Below are 19,268 nucleotides of genomic sequence, written 5' to 3' on the forward strand. Positions count from 1 at the left end.
ATGGATATTGAATTGAAATCAAACTGTCCACATGAAGACAGAGAGGACAGTAAAACCCAATAGCTAAAATAGACAGAATGTATTAATTTCCCATCAATATGATCATCCAAAAATCAACACAAATGGATATCCAAATCTCATAACCAACCAACATAAAGGTGAAAAGACAAATAATTAATCCCAACAACAAAATGTGCTCAAGTTATGCTACCCCAATGTAATACACAACAATAACATATAGAGAGGTGTGGACCCATCTTATTGATTTTTCAAATAGGAAACACCTCATTCGATGGTATAAAACTAGAACATCAAGATCCACCATACTGCAACTACCCAAATAATCTCCTTCCTCATTTCTAATCAAAATGTCCCACCTGGATCAAATAACAGGACACCACAATCTTGTATACACCTAGAATGGGATCCAGTGAAAAACACCAATATACCAACAGCTTAGAAAATCCCAATATCCTTGATATATCAACAAGATAACACTAATTCAAATAACCCATCACATATTGAGACATTATTTGAATCAATAGTCCATTCCAGGCATAAAAAATTGTGAACCCGCATATATCCACATTTTGACCCAAAAAAAACCTATGAAGAGTCACAAATAAATACCAAAAGTGTCCAAAATTGTACAACCACCAGCATCAAAGTAATGCACCACCCCCACTACTACATTTGGTCCCTGAATTTGAATAACTAGAAACTCCTACAATAACTAAACAATCCCTCATGTATATGCGATTAGGAAAATCTAACCCAATAGTTTAGACATCTGAAGGCTATTTGCAAAGGATAAAATAGTTTGGAGAAGCCACCCAAGTAAAACACACAGTGATAGGAATAAGAGAAAATATCCCCTTGTCAACACAAAAAATCCCACCATAACCCTATGCGCATCGAAACTATTGATCCATTAGCTTTGAACTTTGATCATGTTCACTCTGCATCCATTCTTGCACCTATACAAATGGACTTTTCATCAATCCCCTACCCATGAAAATCTAAAGAGCACAATGAAAATATTATATATATATATATATATATATATATATATATATATATATATATATATATATATATATATATATAATATTTTCATTGTGCTCTTTAGATTTTCATGGGTAGGGGATTGATGAAAAGTCCATTTGTATAGGTGCAAGAATGGATGCAGAGTGAACATGATGATATCCATATCTATTTATATTTATGCTTTGATATTATTGGACGCATGTCCCAACCATTACAAGGAAAGTTAGGCATCAATTCCAATTGACAATCACCATGCAACATGGAGCCCTCCCTTCTCAACAAAATCAATGGTGAGAATTCGCGTGATCGATTAAATAACGAGGGTTTTACCCCTACTCAATCCAATGGTTGAGGTATTCCTTGTAGATCAATGACATAGGTACGATGCAAAACCCCCCCATCTACCACGTCACATGGGGTTTTTGCGTTCTTGGTTTGGGAACATGGCTTCGGCCCTAGAATCCAATGGCCCTCATTTTATGGCATCACTCCAATCGATCTAATGGTGGAGGTTTAGTGAAAACCCCCCCTCCTCCTCGCTGGGGGAGCGGGGGGGTGAATTCCATATGCATTATTTGATCAACGACCCATCATAACCAATGATATATGCCACTGCCCAAGGTCTCATCCCCTAATCCTAACTCTTGTCCATATAACCCCTTCCTACAAAGTCTTGGTGGCTTCAGGTCCTATTCAAAATTTCAACAAGATTTTGTATTGGTGCCTTGACTTGGTCCTATGAAAAATATCCATGTGACCTGATCAACACCAGTATTGCAGCAAGAATGTTGCAACTCCCGGGATACCAAATTTACTTTATCAACCTAGGGTTCGTACAAACTTGGAGGTGACAGTGTTGTATACACAAGTAGATGCAATGGGTCCACTCTTTGTCACTGTTGAGTTGGCGATAGACCACTAGGGTTTCTCAAACTAGCCTTCTATTGATTTAGAAGAAGTTTGATTACCAATGAAGAAAGGAATATTTTACCCTAATTGAGAGAATTGAAATATTGTCTACTGTAGTAATGAAAGACTGAAATAAATGCTTTAAACACACCACTCATCTAACTACTTTTTAAGAGATCTTGCTTCAGAATAATCCTAAGCTAACATGTGTGTAATCCTAACTATCCTAGGCATGCAATCTGAGATAATCAAACACTTTACTGTTGTGCATATGAATGAACACAATAACCTTTTTTTCCCTTTTGTCCTTTTTGGTGAAAATATGAATGCTAAATCTTCTTGGTGGTATGGCAGGTGGGTTAGAGATGGTTGTGAAAGGTCAGATGGCTTGGGAGGCAAGTAGGGGTCTTCTCCTATCTTTCTGGATGCTTTTTCCACAAATCAGCCTCAAAACAAGCCACTACAGGTCGTCCTACAGGATGTCCTAATGCACCTACAAGATGTCCTAATGCTCCTACAGGATCCCCTGTATTCCTACAGGATCCGACCGAAAGAAATAGGAGTGATTTGGAAGGTGGTATAGGGCTTAGGGAAGGTGAATGATGGAAGAAATAAGGCAAGGGAGTGGCTAGGACTTCCTCAGAACTCAAACCAAAGTTTGTAAGATGGTTGGATTTTCTCAAAAAACATGGAAAGTTGTTCTTATGGAATGATAAATTGGTTGATGGACTTAGTGGATCTTGGTGATCATGGATGGATGAGGTTAGGTTGGGGCTGCTGACATGAGATCTTCCTGCACTATTGAAACTCCTGCAATACACACATCACTGGCATTTACCCATGAATCATGTCAAACAAGAAATATTTCCAATCAACATAAGAAAATAGAATTCCATTATTTAATTTCCTAGTTCATGCATGGAAATATTTGCAGAATTTTGTGAAACACCATGAGATCTAATACAAGGCTGGAGATAGCAGAGATAACAACTGAAACCTATTCTTGAAAACTGAAAAGATGTTGGCCTAAGTAGCAGAAAACCCTAAATTCCATAAGACATCAGAATTTTGTCTTTTTGGGGTTGAATAAGAGTTTTTCCTCAAACCATGGTCCCTGAAGGGAGGAGTGACGCCAAATCCACCTGCTATCAGCCTTTTTTGTATTCCTTTATCTCTCTAAAGCTACTGCTAAATCTATGCACAAATGGAAGAAAACTAATCAAATTCACCACTACTTGCAATGAAACAATCCTAAAATCAATTCAACAATTAATTTATGAAATAATCTAAGCATACAAGTACAATAAGAGCTCATCCCTCGGAGTCATCTCAGTGCTGGATCAAGGAAATGCTCATTCTAATTATCATATCAAAAAATTACATAACAGTGTTTTACCACAATCCTTTTACTCGAAAATGCTTAGTGCTCTTACATAAAAAATATGAATCCTAATGAGGCTCCAGACCTCCTTATTTATACAATTGAAGTCTCCAAAAACTTCCTTAAATATAGGGAGGCTTAGCTCCCAAAATCAAGATGAACTAGTTCTTAATTATCACTAGCTCGGCTGCCCATGATCTCCATGACTCGGCTACTTGCAACTCTGAGCTAGTGTGATTTGATTAAGGGATATTCGCATGAGTGAGGATTTAATGATTAAGATCCATCTCCTATAATCTCTCCTTCTTGTCTCATTCGAGTTCCTGCACCTTAATTAGCCAAAATTGCCATGATTTTCTCCCAAAAACCTGTAATCAATGCACATTAGACCACTAGACATAACATCTTACTTTTACTCATCTCATTAAGCAAAATATAATAAAACATGTAAGGAATTGTGAAAAGAGTTGCTTTTAATAAGCTTGGAGGTGTATTAAAGTCCATATAGTTACCCAATGATGAGGTTCATCATCACCACCCTACTAAAAGTGTTGCTCATCCTCTGAGAAAATTAATCTATGTCCATGTCCTTCATTGCTTTGGTGGCCTCCCTGACATCCCATGCTTCTATTGTAGTTTCCTCTTCCTGTGAATAAAATCCTGCCTTCCTCTTTGTCTCTTCCCACTGCTTTCTTTCTTATTCTTCTCTCCTCCCTTCCAACATTCCTAAAAGCAGTGGTGGACTGAGTCTCAAGCCAATCCAATTCATTTTGAGTCTTTGTACATGGGTTTTCTATATTTTGCCTCTCTCATTCTCTCAAGAGAATGATATTCTTTGATTTTTAGGCTGTAAGGCAAGCTATTCCACCTCCTTTGGAAATATTGCATGATGTCATCTCCTAGAAATCCTTGTTCTTGTGTAGCAAGGTACCTAGGTGCAAGCTTAGGATCATTTCCAATGAGGTTGTGGGTGTTGATGATAGCCATTGGATTAGATTGTTTAGCTCTGATCATGAGGGGTTTTGTCTCTTCTCTTTCCATTACATTTTTCATCTCTGTAGCTCTTGCCTCCTCATGATTCATCCATGATGCTAAGGCCATCAGTTGCAAGTCTCCTAGTTTTGAATTTGGGTCCCACACATTCAAATCTGTCAAGGCCAAGTTGTGTAGGTAAAACTCAGACATTTTTGCTCTATCTTCCAAGGTTCTTTGATCACAGAGATCAATGAATTGTCTATAGTCTTGGAAGGGCATAGTGCCTCTCTATGCTAAATTATTGATTTGGAATTGTAGCCATTGTTCCTTGAGATACAAGGCATAAGACTTTGCTGGCATCCTGCACTGGATTGCCTCCAAGGATAAACTGGCCATAGTTTCCAACTAGCTTTCCCTTTCTTGTAGTTGTCCCCTTAGCCATGCATTCTCTGCTTCTAACTGAGCTTTCATCATTGCCTCTTTGTCCCTTATGCTACTTAGTTCTCTTCCCATCTCCTTCAATTTTTCCTCCATGTGGCCTACATCCTCCACTCCTTTTGATTTGGAAATTTTCATCCACCTGTGTGTCCTTGCCCTCTCTTTTTCAAGTTCAAAGAATAAGGGGATGGAAAAATTTTGTGGGATTACCCTACCTCCTTCAATGAATCTGTAGTAGGAGCTGAGGTTGGGTTGTGGACTAGGTTCCCTCAGTTCTTGGTCTTCTTCCTTTGTTTCTTGTGGAGTGATACCTTCTTGGTCCCTTTTCTATACATCTTGTAGGTTTGACTGGATTTCCTGTAGGATGGCCTATGCTTCCTATAGGTTTGCTTGTGTCTCCTGTAGGAAACCTTTTCCTTTGATGAGGTTGACCTTGTGATAGACCTCCTAACATAAGTGATGGGAGATTTGGGAGAGGCTTGTCCTGATGATCCTTCTCCTTGAATTTTATCTAGAGGGGCTACCTTTTCTTACTGCTTTGGTGAATACTCAATGACAATTGGAGCTTTTGTGGGGGTTTGAGGTCTTCCTTGCCTAATACTTGTGCTCTTTCTTGTCCTGAAGTATAGTGGGGTTTGTATTTTCCTCTTCCCTTCTGACTTTATAGGTGTACTTAGTGCAGTAAGAGCAGTTGCTGCCTCTTTCTCAATGGGTTTTGGAGATACCCTTGGTGATTCTTCCCCTTTTTTGTCTTGAACTGTAGACCTTTTTTCCTCCTTCTGTTCTGTCCCCTCTTTTCCATTCTCCTTCTCATCCTTTTCTTTCTCTCCATCTTCCTCTATTTCCTCACTCTTCCCGTCTATATATTCTTTTGTTTCTTCTTCTGTCTTTTCTTCATTCTCCTCCTTTATTTCTTCTTCTTTCTCCTCCTCTATTTCCTCTTCTTTCTCCTCCTCTGTTTCCTCCTCATTTTCCTCCTTTGTTTCTTCTCCCTTTTCACTAGCATTGGGGATTTTTTCATATTCAAGAGCTTGAATTTCTCCTCCTGCCTGCATGCCTTTGAAGGTTTTCCATGTAATAGGGAGTCTTAGGTTTTGCAGAGAATCCTATAGGATGAGTTTGATCAACCCATGATGGGCTAGTTGTTGATGTTTTCCCTCCTACACTTTGATGGTCATGTCTATCATTGATTGAAGAATAAAATAGGGGATACTCAATTTGTTTTAAAGAAGTGTGTTTTCTCCAAATCTTAGTTCTTAGAGGAGTCTAAAGTGGTATCCATACACCACATTTTGTCTCCCTTCACATGATATGTATTTAATGAAGTGGTAACTAACTTCATTCCAAGGGTATGGAATTCTTTCTCTTCTAGCCCCATTTTTTCCCTCCATTGGCTCCTCCCCTTCCAAAAAGAATTTCTTCTTTGCAAGGGTGTTGTTACCCTTATCTTATTTTCTCCAAGGTAACCCTAAAGGGAGTGTAGTGATTCTGCTTATAACTTCAGGGGTGATTACTACTGATAGGCCTTTCACCACAATAGTGGCATGGGTCCTAGTGAGGGGTATGAGTGAGAGAGCAAAGTCTCTGGCCACCTCATCATCGTATCCTCTCATCCTCTCAAAGAACCCCATCCATTGGTGCCTTGTGAAAATTTCTACTACAAGAGGATGCTGGTGGATCCTTACTGTGTTTGTGGGTTCTCTTTTGTTAAAACCTCCTGTCATCTTTCCCTAGTAATTGTGGAGTCTTGTATGGATACAATTCAAGAATTCTAGTAGGTGAGAGAGGTTTGAATGTTAACTCTGCAATACAATTCTCCTAGACTGCAATTCCCTTAATCAAATTGATGATTTTTCTTCTTTTAACTGGAAAACATGGAAGGTATAGCTCCTACCTCACTTGTTACGTTCTGTTGAGGACAAACTTTGATTTCTCCTCCCTTAGTGCCCACTGATAATCTTGTAGATTGATTGCTCTGTATCTTGTAGGTTTTCTTGTAGGATCCTGTAGGTTTTCCTGTAGGATCCTATAGGTCTCTTGCGCTACAAATGCTAACTGTCTCCTGTAAGTGCTGCTTCAAGAATGCTGAGAGAAACCTCTTTTCAATGAATTATCGAGATTACTAATGCTCTCTTTGTATGGGAATCAGTGTTTTATTTCCATATATGGATGATCATGTGGGATGGTGTGCTGGATTTCTAAGTACGAGCACCTCCTTTTGGACCATTGGTCCCACTATCAGTCCATCATTCCACCTTACCTTGTAATCATCTCCCACTTCGTTCCTCCATAACTTAACCATTTTTTACCTTATCTCCTTTTTCTTTTGATTTGACTGCTACCACGTGTGGAGTGTTCTAATTGTTTTCTCCTCGTTGCTTGGCCGAAGGTGGCCAAGTTAACTGGACACCTTTTCTTATAAAAATAGCTCTCACATAATCCTACAGTTTTGATCATATCGTACTAACGAGAGAGCATGAGCAAGATGACACACCTGTGGGTAAGATGCTTTGATGATGATGCATGCTGGAGAGTGATGTCATTGTGTTGTGTATTTGCTGCATATCCTTCTTTGTATTGGCCTCTTTTGATGCTTATTTATATTGATGTGCAGGTGCTGGAGAGTGATGTTGGTGATCTTGCTACTACTGCTTTGATGACCTTGGCTTCATCCCATTTGGTTAAATAGTCAGTGCACACAATGATGTACTTATTTTGCCTAGATGGAGGATCAATGGGTCCAATGAGCTCCATGCCCCACTTGTCAAATGGCTCGAAAGTCACTTGAGGTTGCAGAGGCATTTCATCCCTTGGGGTAGGTTTCCCCATTCTTGGCACCGATCACACTAACTAGTATACCTCCTCACAGCTTGGTGAAGAGTGGGCCAGTAATAAGAAACTTGTAGTACCTTGAATGTTGTTCTTTTGGCTACAAAGTGACCTTCACAAGTCCCTTCATGATAGCTCAAAAGGATGTCAAAGACTTCCTCCTCCATGACACATCTTCCCAAAATTTGATCCGAGCCTAGTTTGAAGAGGTTGCCCCCAATCCAAGTGAATGGGGTGCTCTTCCTTACAATCTTGCTCTTTTCCTTGGAAGACAAATTTGGTGGAAACTGTGCAGACACCAAGTAATTTTCTATGTCAATAAAACATGGAGAGAGAACTGAAATGGAGAATAAGTGTTCATCTGGTAACTGAACATCAACCATTCCTTCCTCCCCTGTAGGCAAAGTCAATCTGGATAAAAACACTGCAAAAACATTCTCCTTTCCAGGCTTATCAATAATAGTGAAATCAAACTATTGCAATAAAAGTAACCATCTAATAATATGGGAATTTACATCGGGTTTATTTTTCAAGTATTGAATTGCAGCATGGTGAGTATGTAAAAATGTATGGTAACCAGTAATGTAATGTCTAAATTTATTCAAATAATACACAACAACTATGAGCTCTTTTTCAGTCATTGTGTAGTTTAGCTCGACTTTTGACAGATTCTTACTGATGAAGTAAATGGCATAAGGTAGCTTGTCATTTAGCTAGCCTAGAGCTGCTCCTATGGATTTGTGAGAGGCATCGGCATGTATATGGAAAGGAAGAGCCCAATTTGGGCCTCGGAGAATAGGTGCAATAGTCAACTTGTCCTTTAGGGTGTCTAAGGCTTCTTGAAAGCTTTCTAACCATACAAATTCGGAGTCCTTTGCCAATAACCAAAATAAAGGAGAAGCTAACTTGCTGAAGTATTTTATAGATCTCCTATAGTATCCAACTAAACTAGAAAACTTATGACATCTCTCAGTTTTGCGGAGATGGAACCCTTTGGATGATGGCTATCTTATTTGGGTCTACATGCAGTACTTTCTAGGATATTTAGTGACCTAGAACAATCCCTGAAGTCATCAAGAACTCACATTTTTCGGGACTAAGGTATAGGTTCATTTCAATGCATTTGTTCAACACCTTACCCAAGTTGGATAGAGCCTCTTGGAAATCACACCCATAGGGTGTAAAGTCATCCATATAAATTTCCACTGCATCATGGACTAGCTCGACTAATATACTCAGAACTGCCCTCTAGAAAGTGGCAAGGGCATTTCATAGGCCAAAAGGAAGGACCCTATAGGTGAAAGTACCCCAAGTACAGGTGAAGGTGGTTTTATCCTAGTCCTCTAGGCTAATCTGGATTTGATTGTATCCGTTGAACCCATTTGAGAAAGAGAAGAACTTTTTCCTTGCCAGACCATCTAACACTTGGTCAATGAAAGGTAGAGGGAAATGGTCCTTCTTTGTTGCTTTGTTTAATTCTCTGTAATCAACACAAATATTCCACTTCCCATTTTTCTTTGGAACCAACACAAAAGTAGAAACCCACTCACTATCTGAGATAGGGTAAATGAATCCTGCATCCAGCAACTTTTGCAATTCTTATTTCACTATATCCCTAAGAGCTGGATTCATTATCCATTGGGGTTTTCAGACTGGTTTGCAACCTTTTTTGATATAAATGTGGTGAGTACATATCGAGGGGTGCACTCCCTTGATTTTTTTGTAACTCCAAGAAAAGGCGTCCAAATGTTCCCATAACATGTTGCACAACTCTTCTTCTTGGTGTACAGAAAGAGAGGGGTTGACTTTCAAAGTTCTTTAAGGGCTGAATTCTATTGTCTTGACACAATTAGGGTTTGAATCATCTAAGCATATATCAATTGATGGTTGCTCTTGGTTTCCTTTACAACTTCCTCTAAGGACAAGGTGTTGGGAGTTGGATTTTGGAGGATGTGTTCAATCAAATCATCTTCATCAAGTTGTCCTCCTCCCATGGCAGTTTCTAGGGTATAGAGTTGGGTTGAGTAAACTTCATCTTCTTCCTCCTCTTCCAGCCATAAAGGTAAATCATGTTCTAAAGATGGCTGAGCAGGAGGGTACAAGATCAACTGCTTGGATAGATGCCCATTTTTTATAGTCATGTTTCTAGCCCTGCAGCTGATGTAGGCATCGGTAGTGGCTAACCAAGGCCTCCCAAGTATGAGAGGATAACCATTAAGCTTGGTCTTAGGCTGGAGAACTAGGAAGTTGGAAGGGTACTCCCAAGAGTCAATGGAGACCATCGCATCCTCAACAATCCCCTCAGGGGCTATTGTGGAACAATCTTCAAACTACAAGACTGTTCTGGTCTTTATTAATGAACCTTGGAGATTTAGCTTGAGCATGGTGTCCTTAGTCATTACATTAATGGTATCCCCGAGATCAATCAAGGTATGTGGGACAATAGTGCCATTGATGTTCACATCTACTACAGGGCTTCCAGGGTCTAAATACTTTGGGCAAATTACCTGCCCTAGCATTAAGTTGGACAGTTGTCCAACGACATTAATGGTAGGGGTGTCTCTTTTTAGCCTCCCTAGATGTTTGAAACACTTCTCTTTAATCAGTTTGTTGTAAATAGGTACATCCTTAATGGCTTGGAGAAGTGGAATTTTGACACAAAGTTCACCCAGAAGTTCATTCTCTTCTGGAGTAGGTTGAACTGGATGAGTTAATATTTCAGGAAAGGGTGGTGGATTCACTCTAGCCGTACTTTCCTCTCTTTCCCCCTCACTCTCCCTTGGTGGAGATGGACATTGGATGTCCAAGAGTGCTCTCCCAGACCTCAGGTTTATTTCCTGAATTTTCATAGCATAAGTAGGGTAGGATGTCTCTCCACTGTATACTTGTTGTGCTTGTCTGTTGTTCAGGTTTGGATTTGGTTGGGTAGGCATCTGAGGTTGTTTAGGTGGAGCAAGGTGTAAAAGTTGTGGTTGAGTAAGAGGTGAAGGCAATAAAGTTGGAGCATTGTTGTATGGGGACCTCCACCCCTAGGGTGGTGCATTCCATTGAGGCTGTGGAGGAGTATATGGCTAAAATGGTTGGTTGGTTGGCTAGGAATGGTACTGAGGTGAAAAAGACCAAGGAGAAGGTGTAGACCAGGAGGGATGAGCAAGGGGGCCCTAAGAGGGAATGGATGTGTTTTGGTTAGGGTTGTAATATGCATAGGATGGCCCTTACATGCCTTGCTAGTATAGTTGAGGCCCATGAGGCCTCCTTTGATTTATGTAGCAGAGTTATTCAGTCACCCCTTCAATTCCCTAATACACAACTTTTAGTCCAAGTAGAGAAGGGAACTTATGATGGGCCTCGGTATTGCAACAAGAATGCTACAAATCCCAAGGCTATCGACTTTAATTATCAACCCAGGTTTCGTACAAACTTAAGAGGTGTCAGCACTATATGTGCAGCATACAATGTCTCCTTCCTTTTTTGTCATGATGTAATGGAGTGCATGTACTGAAGTCAAATCCTAAACTAATTGCAGATAATGAAATGTTTGAGATGGAACCTTAACCTATTGCAAGAAAGAAAGTACAAGGAAGGAGACGAAAATTCAATGCTAAATCACACAATTTCCTAATTAACTGCTAAGAAACTATGCTTTGCAATAATGGTAAATTATCATGAACCAAATGCTACTATCTAAGCATGGAAGTAAGAAGCATCAAACATCACTAATGTGCAAGTAAAGGGACTAAAATAAATCTATTTTTTTCTTTTTGTCATTTCATGCAAAATCAAGTATGCAAACTAATTTCCTTTGGTGATGTGGCAGGTGAATTAAGGATGTTGGAGGTTGGATGGAAGCGTTAAGAGATGGTTGGATGGTGTGGGAGACCATTGGGAGGATTTTGGTGACTTCCTAGAGGTTTTCTCTCAATTCAGCCTCAAAACAGGCCATTTCAGGAAAACCTACAAGATGTAATAGAAACCTACAGGATGATCATGTAGGAATTACAATGAACCTACAGGATACAACCGAGAGAAAAATGTGAGGTGTTGGAGGTGATGAAAGGCTTAGGGAAGGTGGTATATGGGTGGAATGGAGTGAGAAAATACCTAGGATCACTTAGAACTCAAAACCAAAGTTGGGAGAAGGATGGATTTGCACAAGAAGCTTGGAGAAGTTTCCTTGTGAAATGATGAAATTTGTGAGGGTTTAATGACCAAGAAAATCAAATCCAAATTGGATGGGATTTTTTTTTATTAAATAGGATGTATTAGGTCCTTATTCCGAGTGGAATCACTCAAAAGTACCTCTGTTAACCCATGCAAAAAAAAAAAAAAACATTACTAGTCGAAAAATCTAGAAAGTTGAGAACTTGTGAGCTAGTAAATCTAAAAAAATCCTAACCAAATCAAGTGCAAATGAAACGGGGTAACTTTTTTATGAACTAGAATGTTTTTATGATATAATGCAAGTGGAATCAATTCGATTGAATCTCGTTAGCATGCTCTAAAGAATAGCAGAAATTTATTGTTCTTTGCTAAAAGGGAGGTCTAGCAAACTAGATTTGGGAATAAGAAGACTAATCGAAGCAACTCAATGATTATTATGAAATTCCAAAGATTTTCCAAGGATTAAAAAATTCTTGTGATCCTGCAAAAGAACTGTCATCAACCATTTAACTCAATCCTACAACAAGAAATTATTAATCCTAAATGTAGAAATAGAAAGAAATAAAAACTAGAGATGCATGTGAATAAGCAACGAAAAGAAGGAAAGAAAATGATACAAAAGGACTCTGAGGCTCCTGGGATGGAAAATCCCAAGGAAACTCAGAGACCTATGGAGGAGAACAAGATTTATAAGCTGAACATGACACCAATCTTCATTATTTTCATCAATAGAATTACATCCCTGCAAGAAAATACAATGGAGTTGCAAGAATACAAGCTCTCTCCACAATAACACTAATGAAAATACCTCCCTATAAGAAAATTAGACTTGGTACTTATAAAAATGATTAGGAACCATTCCCCATGAATGGAGGTAGATTTCCCCACCAAAATCCCTTGATTAGTGGATCTAGTCCCCTATACTAGGAATTTGCATTAAATGGCAGGGAACACATTACTAGATTTTCTCAATCATTCCCTAGAGGAAAATTCGACTTGGTACTTATAAAAAATGATTAAGAATCATTCCCCATGGATGGAGGAATATTCCCCCCCTGCAATACCTTGATTTGTGGATCTTCTCCCTTGATTGGTGGATCTGCTCCCTTGATTAGTGGAACACATTCCTAGATTTTCTCAATCATTGGAGTTCCACAATTTGTGCCATAATTCCATAATATCTTGTTGACTTGTTATTTATTATTGATCCTGTAGTAGTAGGAAACAAGTCCCTAAATTTTCTCCTCCTCCAACTCTTCATAATCTGCCCAATATTCTCATAATATTCCACAAAAAATAAATAATATTAGGCACAAATATTCAATTATTCATAAACCTTCCTAATGAATATATTAAAGTTAAAAATAAATTATCTAATGCAAAAAGAGAGGTTTAATGTGCTGAAGGATGGTCATAGGTCTTAATTTATGTTTTAAATTAGAGTCATGGACCTTAATTTATGTCTAATTTAGAGGTCCATCATACCCCCTTGCTGAAAGTGTTGCTCATCCTTTGAGCAACTTAGTGACCTCATTGTGCCTCATCCATGGCCCTAGTGGCCTCTCTCTTATGCATTAAGAATCTTGGCTGTAAGCTCTGCAAGGACAAGCCAAAAAACATATTTGTGCAAAGAAAAATCCTTGTTTCTTGAGACCATTAGTTTGCCTTCTTCCCCTTATTCAAGATGGTTCTTGATTATTTTTTTAGTTTGGAAAGGTCTTCCACACCCTTATCAACATTCTGCTACCTTGTTCCACCATTTATTTTCCTTAGGACTGCCTCCTGTAGGATTTCTAGGTCACTGTAATTCCTATAGGATCATCTTGTAGAAAACACAGTCCCTTTGTAAACTAAAGTAAAGGAGTGGAAAAAATGACAGACATAGTCAAGAAATGAATGGTAATGAGTGGTAAAATAAAAATGTGAGTGATAGGGGTCTCTTTGTGATCCTCCTTTGCTCTTTGACCGTCCTTCTTGTTGACCTGCAAATGGAAATTTCATGAAAATGGAGAGGATGCTCTCTTTGTTTTTTGTTTTTTTTTTCAAGAATGAAATGGGATGGATGAATGATGAATAGATAGTGAATATGAAGTGGATGTAGGGCTTGGACTATTGTGGTGACCTTGGCCTTTGCAAAAAATTCTTCTTTTAACGGTTGTCCTAATTTCTTGAAATCATCACCCTTCATAATTTGACTTTTCAACATTGCATGAGTGGAGGAGTGAGCTGCAATCAACTAGTTGAAGGCGACTGAGACTGCTGACCCATCTTTAGCTTATAAAACCTCATCTCTCATGCATTGACAACAAATTTCTAACCATAATATGCTCAAGAGAAGAGGTCAAGAATATTGCATACCTGTACCTACCTGATGGTTGTTGGAGAGACATGCATACTGCTGCTGAGTTGATGTTGATGTGAAGGTGTTGGATGGTGATGCTGATGATCATGATGCTACTTCTAAGCTCTGGAGGAGCTTATTTGACCTCTGGATCTCCTTTAAAACTTCTCACTTCCAATCCTGTAGATGTTGTTCTATATCTTGTAGGTTTACAGGACAACAACTTTTTTTGTCTATATCTCCGAAACAGTAGACTGGATTACGCTGAAACTTCTTGAGCATGTTTCCATCATCATTATGCACGGATCTTGAGAAGAAATAAAAATGGATGAAGGTGGTGGAGGCTGATTTCTTGGAAACCATGCACTGGAATTTGCTTGGGCATGTTACCATCAGCCATATGCATCTCCCCATGAAACAAATTTTTAAATGGATGCATGGATATTGAGAAAATGAACAAATGGTTGAAGGTGATGGAGGCCAATTTTTTGGAAACCGTGCACTAGAATTTGTTGAAATTGCTTGAGCATGCTACCATCATCCATATGCATCTCCCCCTGAAACATCTTGGCAAATGGATGCATGGTTTTCAAGTTATGGAAAAAACAAATTTCTACTCTATGTATTTTTGTATCTTGTAGTAAAATAGAGCATCTTGTAGTTTTTAGGACAACAAGGCAAATAAGTGGTAGAAGCTTGAGAATGATGGGTGGATGGTGAAAATATATGAGGGTGATGGATTGGCATTGTTACACAAAAATATCGTCACCATGATTATTTGCAGTTAGTATGGGTCTATCATCACTTGTACTGTCCTCCTAAGCAAGTCTCAGACCTCAGCTCTTCAAGTCAAGCTTTGAAAATGAGAGAAAGACATTGAAAATCAACAAAGCTCTGGTTCTGCACTTTCTCTCACTGTTGCCTGTGGTCCCGCACCTCATGTTCACAAAAACTGCGGACCTGCCCGCTCTATCCCTAAAGGAGTGGGTGCGGACCCCTGTGAAAGTAAAAAAGGCGCAAGTTTATTCTAAAAAACTCACTTTGGGTTAATTCTAGATGATTCTAGAAGGAATTTTGACGTGGATTGGCCGCTCTTAGGTGGTTCATGCATCCCAAAAGAGAAGGAGCTAATCCCTTGATGAGAGGAGCTATCCCTTTGAAGGAGGACCTTATCCCTTTGAAGGAGGACCTTATCCCTTTGAAGGAGGACCTAGTAACTTCCCTCCATTGCACTATAAATTAAGGCATTGGGCTGGTTGCTAGAGAGGTTAGAAGCTGAACATTTTTGAGGGTAAATGCTAGTGGAATTGAGACTTCCTACTTAAGCTTGAGAGGAGAGATCACATACCTTTTTGGCTTCATTGGGAAGAGAGTGAAACTTGTCAAAGTAGAGGAGACTTCTTGTTGGACCCTGGGAGGAGCTTGTACAACATCAAGGCACAGGTTGTAAAGTTCTTCTTTGATTTGAATTAATACAATCATATTCATTTTTCTCAACAAATTGTCTTATGTCATTTGTTTCATGAATTCCTTGATCATCATGTTAAGTATGCTTTATGATATTGACTTTTTAGGTTCTATTTAATTTGTTTTCTAGTTTGTGTTTGCAGATTCGAAACAAGGGAGCTCATTTGGATCAAAGGAGCGAGGCTTCCACAAACTTGCATTGGACCCAAGGTAGGCCTAAAACACTTGTTTGCCTTTGTTTATAAATGCATATTTAGAGAAAGATAGTTTTTGATTGGCTTGCTTGTCACTAGATATCGTTAGATTCTAGGAAGGTCTATCTTGTCCGCAAGATCGACTCATTTCGTGTGACAAAATGGTGACCATACTGGGGACTTGATATTTTCCTTGTTTTTACTTTGACTTGAGAAACTGTGTTTTTGTTTTTGTTTTTGGCTTGTTGTGTGTGGAATTGGGTAGATTTAGTACATCTAAGATTATTTTTTGTTTTTCATAACTTTGGGAGAGGACTGCACCCTCAGCTTGGGACACAGTGCAGACCTATCCGCACTTTTGCTTTTAGCACAGAGTCCTTAGTTTGCTTATAGCTAAGTAAAACATCCTTGAAAAAGACATCTTGTAAGCTTTGACTTCAAATAATTTTTTATAGTTTATAGATCTCAAGATTAGTTAGTTCCATAGTTTTGAGTGTTTTATAAAAAATAAAAATCTCTTTTGGAAAAAGTTTGTTTTTGTAGTGTTTGAGTGTTTTGAAAGAAAAGGGAAATTTTTGTGGAAATAACTAGTTGTCTCGTTTTGAGTGCATTGGAAAAGACAAAAAGCTCTTCTTTTAATTTGTTTGTTAAGAAAGATTTGTGTTTACAAGTATTTGCATTCTCAAACTCTTTCCTAGCTAGAAGTTCATTGAAGGGAAAAGATTGCTTAATCATCTTAAGTGCATTTTTTAGTGATTTCGAGTCGAGTCTTCACACCACGAGTTTCATCTCCGCACCTCTTGACTTAAAAAAAAACCAATAAAAATAACGCTTAAAGTAAAATCTATCTAGTAATATTTTTATTTCTAGGGCCCTGATACACCAATATAGCTTAGGCTAGTGTCTTGGAGTAGGGAGTAATTAACTCTCCAAGACAGTAAAACAAACAAGTAGTTGTATCTTGCGGTAGAAGAGAAATCAAATTGTTACATTTATGCTCTGGGAAAGCTCCTCTTAAAGGAGAAGCACTATATCGTGTCCGAACCAGTGTGGGAATCAATCCTTCCTCATTGGGAACAACGCTAGATATTCACGTATTAAAAACGGTAAACCTCGGATTAACCATTGTCGAGGAGCCTGGGGTCACTTGTTGGTAAACCTTGGATTATGTCAAGGAGCCTTCAAGGGGATTGAGCTTGTTACTCTACCCTTGCGTGCGTATCGGATCATAGACTGTTCCCCCAGGTATATTTGTTTCCGTTGGTAACCTTAGTGACCATATTCTATAGGATTCTTCCTAAGGTGACAGTGGTTGGAAGATCCCATTGTACCTAGAGCAGACGTCGACTAGACTCACTTGGATTTTCTGGGGGGTTCTCTTCAATCGAGACGGTTTAGTGGAGGAACTTGTGCCAGTCTATTCATTAAGCAGGTTGCTAGGGTAACTGTTCCAATCGCCATTTCTGTATTGAACTCTGCAACGTTGGGCTTCATCACCAACTAGTGTTTTCAGTACGGAAAGTTACTGTTTGTGTGTGGTTTGATCTCCTAGATTCTTTAGGCGTGTGATTCAAATTTGGTTGGTTCTTTAGAGGCTTTAGGTGGTTTTCATTGATATTTTACTTTGTTTGCGTGTGAAGTAGTTAAAATTTTTTAATCGTGGCTGAATTACCGAGGAAGTCCCGTAGACTTCGGGGCCAACCTCCTGAGTTTTCACTGAGCCAGCATGAAGGGTTAAGAGCCCTCGTAACTCCTAGAGACAGTAGAGTTGGGTCACCTGAAGAAGGAGAGTCTTCTTTGGTGATACATCCTGATTTTCAAGCTTTAGTAGCAGATTATAATCCACAATCAGTGTCTGTTTCCGAGATTACTAGTAGCTTTTCCTCTACTAGTGATATAGGTGAGGAACCTGAAATATCCGAACCTGAAAGTGAATTTGCTGCTACTCCAACATCGGGGTTTACCTCTCCAACTTCTAGTGGTCCTGGTTCACCCAGGGTAGAAAGAATAATTACCCAAAATCTTCCTTCTGGACTTATAGCTATCGAAGAACTTGCTACTCTGGAAGAAGAAGTAAGCATCCCTATCCCTGAAAATCAACCTGTTGTTGAACTTAGGGAGCGTGAATCAATTTTTTACAGTCCACCTAGGAGTAGTGCTTGGTATCTTTCATTGACTAATTTTTTGGAAAACCCAGGGCTAAGTTTTTCACCACCTCGTATTCCTTATCACCCAACACCTAGAGGTTATTATCCTCCGTTAAATATGTCAAGACAGTCGTCCATGTTTACTCAATCGCCAGAATCCTTTTTGTACGGCGGTCCTTCTGTTCCCTTTGGGTATCAGTCACTTTCCGGTACCTTTGCGGGAGCATCTCCTCAACCCATTGAACAAGGGTTATTAATTGGAAACAATGGTACTAAGCCGTTGAGTGTAGAAGATATTCTCATGATGTCAGGTACTATTCCTAATCCTCAGCCTCAAGGTGGCCAGTTACCGCCTAGGGGGCAGCCTCAAAATCCTCAATTATCGCCTGGGGGGCAGCCTCAAGGTACCCAATTTGTGCCTGGGGGGCAACCTCAAGGTACCCAATTTGCGCCTGGGGGGCAACCTCAAGGACAGTACATATCTACGGGACAGTACGTTCCTCGAGGTCAACCCCAGACTCAATATGTACCTCAAGGTCAACCCCAGTATCAATATGTACCTCAAGGTCAACCCCAGTATCAGTACGTGCCTCAAGGGTATCAACCCCAAGGTCAGTACTCGAACCAAGGTTTCCAACCACCCTCCGGTCAATCATATGTTCAAGGAATGGGAAATGTACCTTTGAATTATCAACCCTACCCTCAACCCGGTTATGGTCCTCAATATTCTCAATCGGTTATGGGTCCGTACCCCAGAATGAATTTAGTGTGGGATCCATCGCAAACTCAACAGGTCTTGCAACCGAATGTACAGTTGTCATCTCAAACTGGACAACCCTTAGGTTCTGGTTCACCCCAGCAACCTGTCCAGTCTACTATTCAAACTTTTGTACCTTCGGTAGTTTCTCAGCCTGGGCCTAGTACGCTTCGTACTCCACCTCAAACGGCTGCTACAACTGCCGCAACATCTGTTCAATCAACCCCACCTACTTCTGGAGTATCGACAGCTCCGATTTTTACTGTTCATGTATCTACTCCTCAGACATCTTTACCTCAGTCTGGATCCACAATTCAAACTTCGGTTCAGATGCCTATAGGACAACCTGGTTCAAGTACGGTTGTCACAAGTCAACCACAATTTACTTATCAACCGTACCAGGGACAGTACCAATTCGGTCCTACTGTGCGGCAGCCAGTCTATCAGTATCAACCATACCCTGGGTATACGTATCAACAACCTCAACAACCCCAGTACGGTCCGGTTAATCCTGGCTTTCCGAGAGGATACAATATCCCAAATGCAATTCCAATTCCTAGTTATCCTGGATATCCTCCTCCTGGGGCTGGTCTCATGACCCAGAGTTTTAGGGACCCTAATC

Source organism: Pinus tabuliformis, chromosome 5_1, assembly GCF_031772625.1.
Source record: "Pinus tabuliformis cultivar Carrire ecotype Pingquan chromosome 5_1, CPIR1, whole genome shotgun sequence".
Taxonomy (NCBI): Eukaryota; Viridiplantae; Streptophyta; class Pinopsida; order Pinales; family Pinaceae; genus Pinus; species Pinus tabuliformis.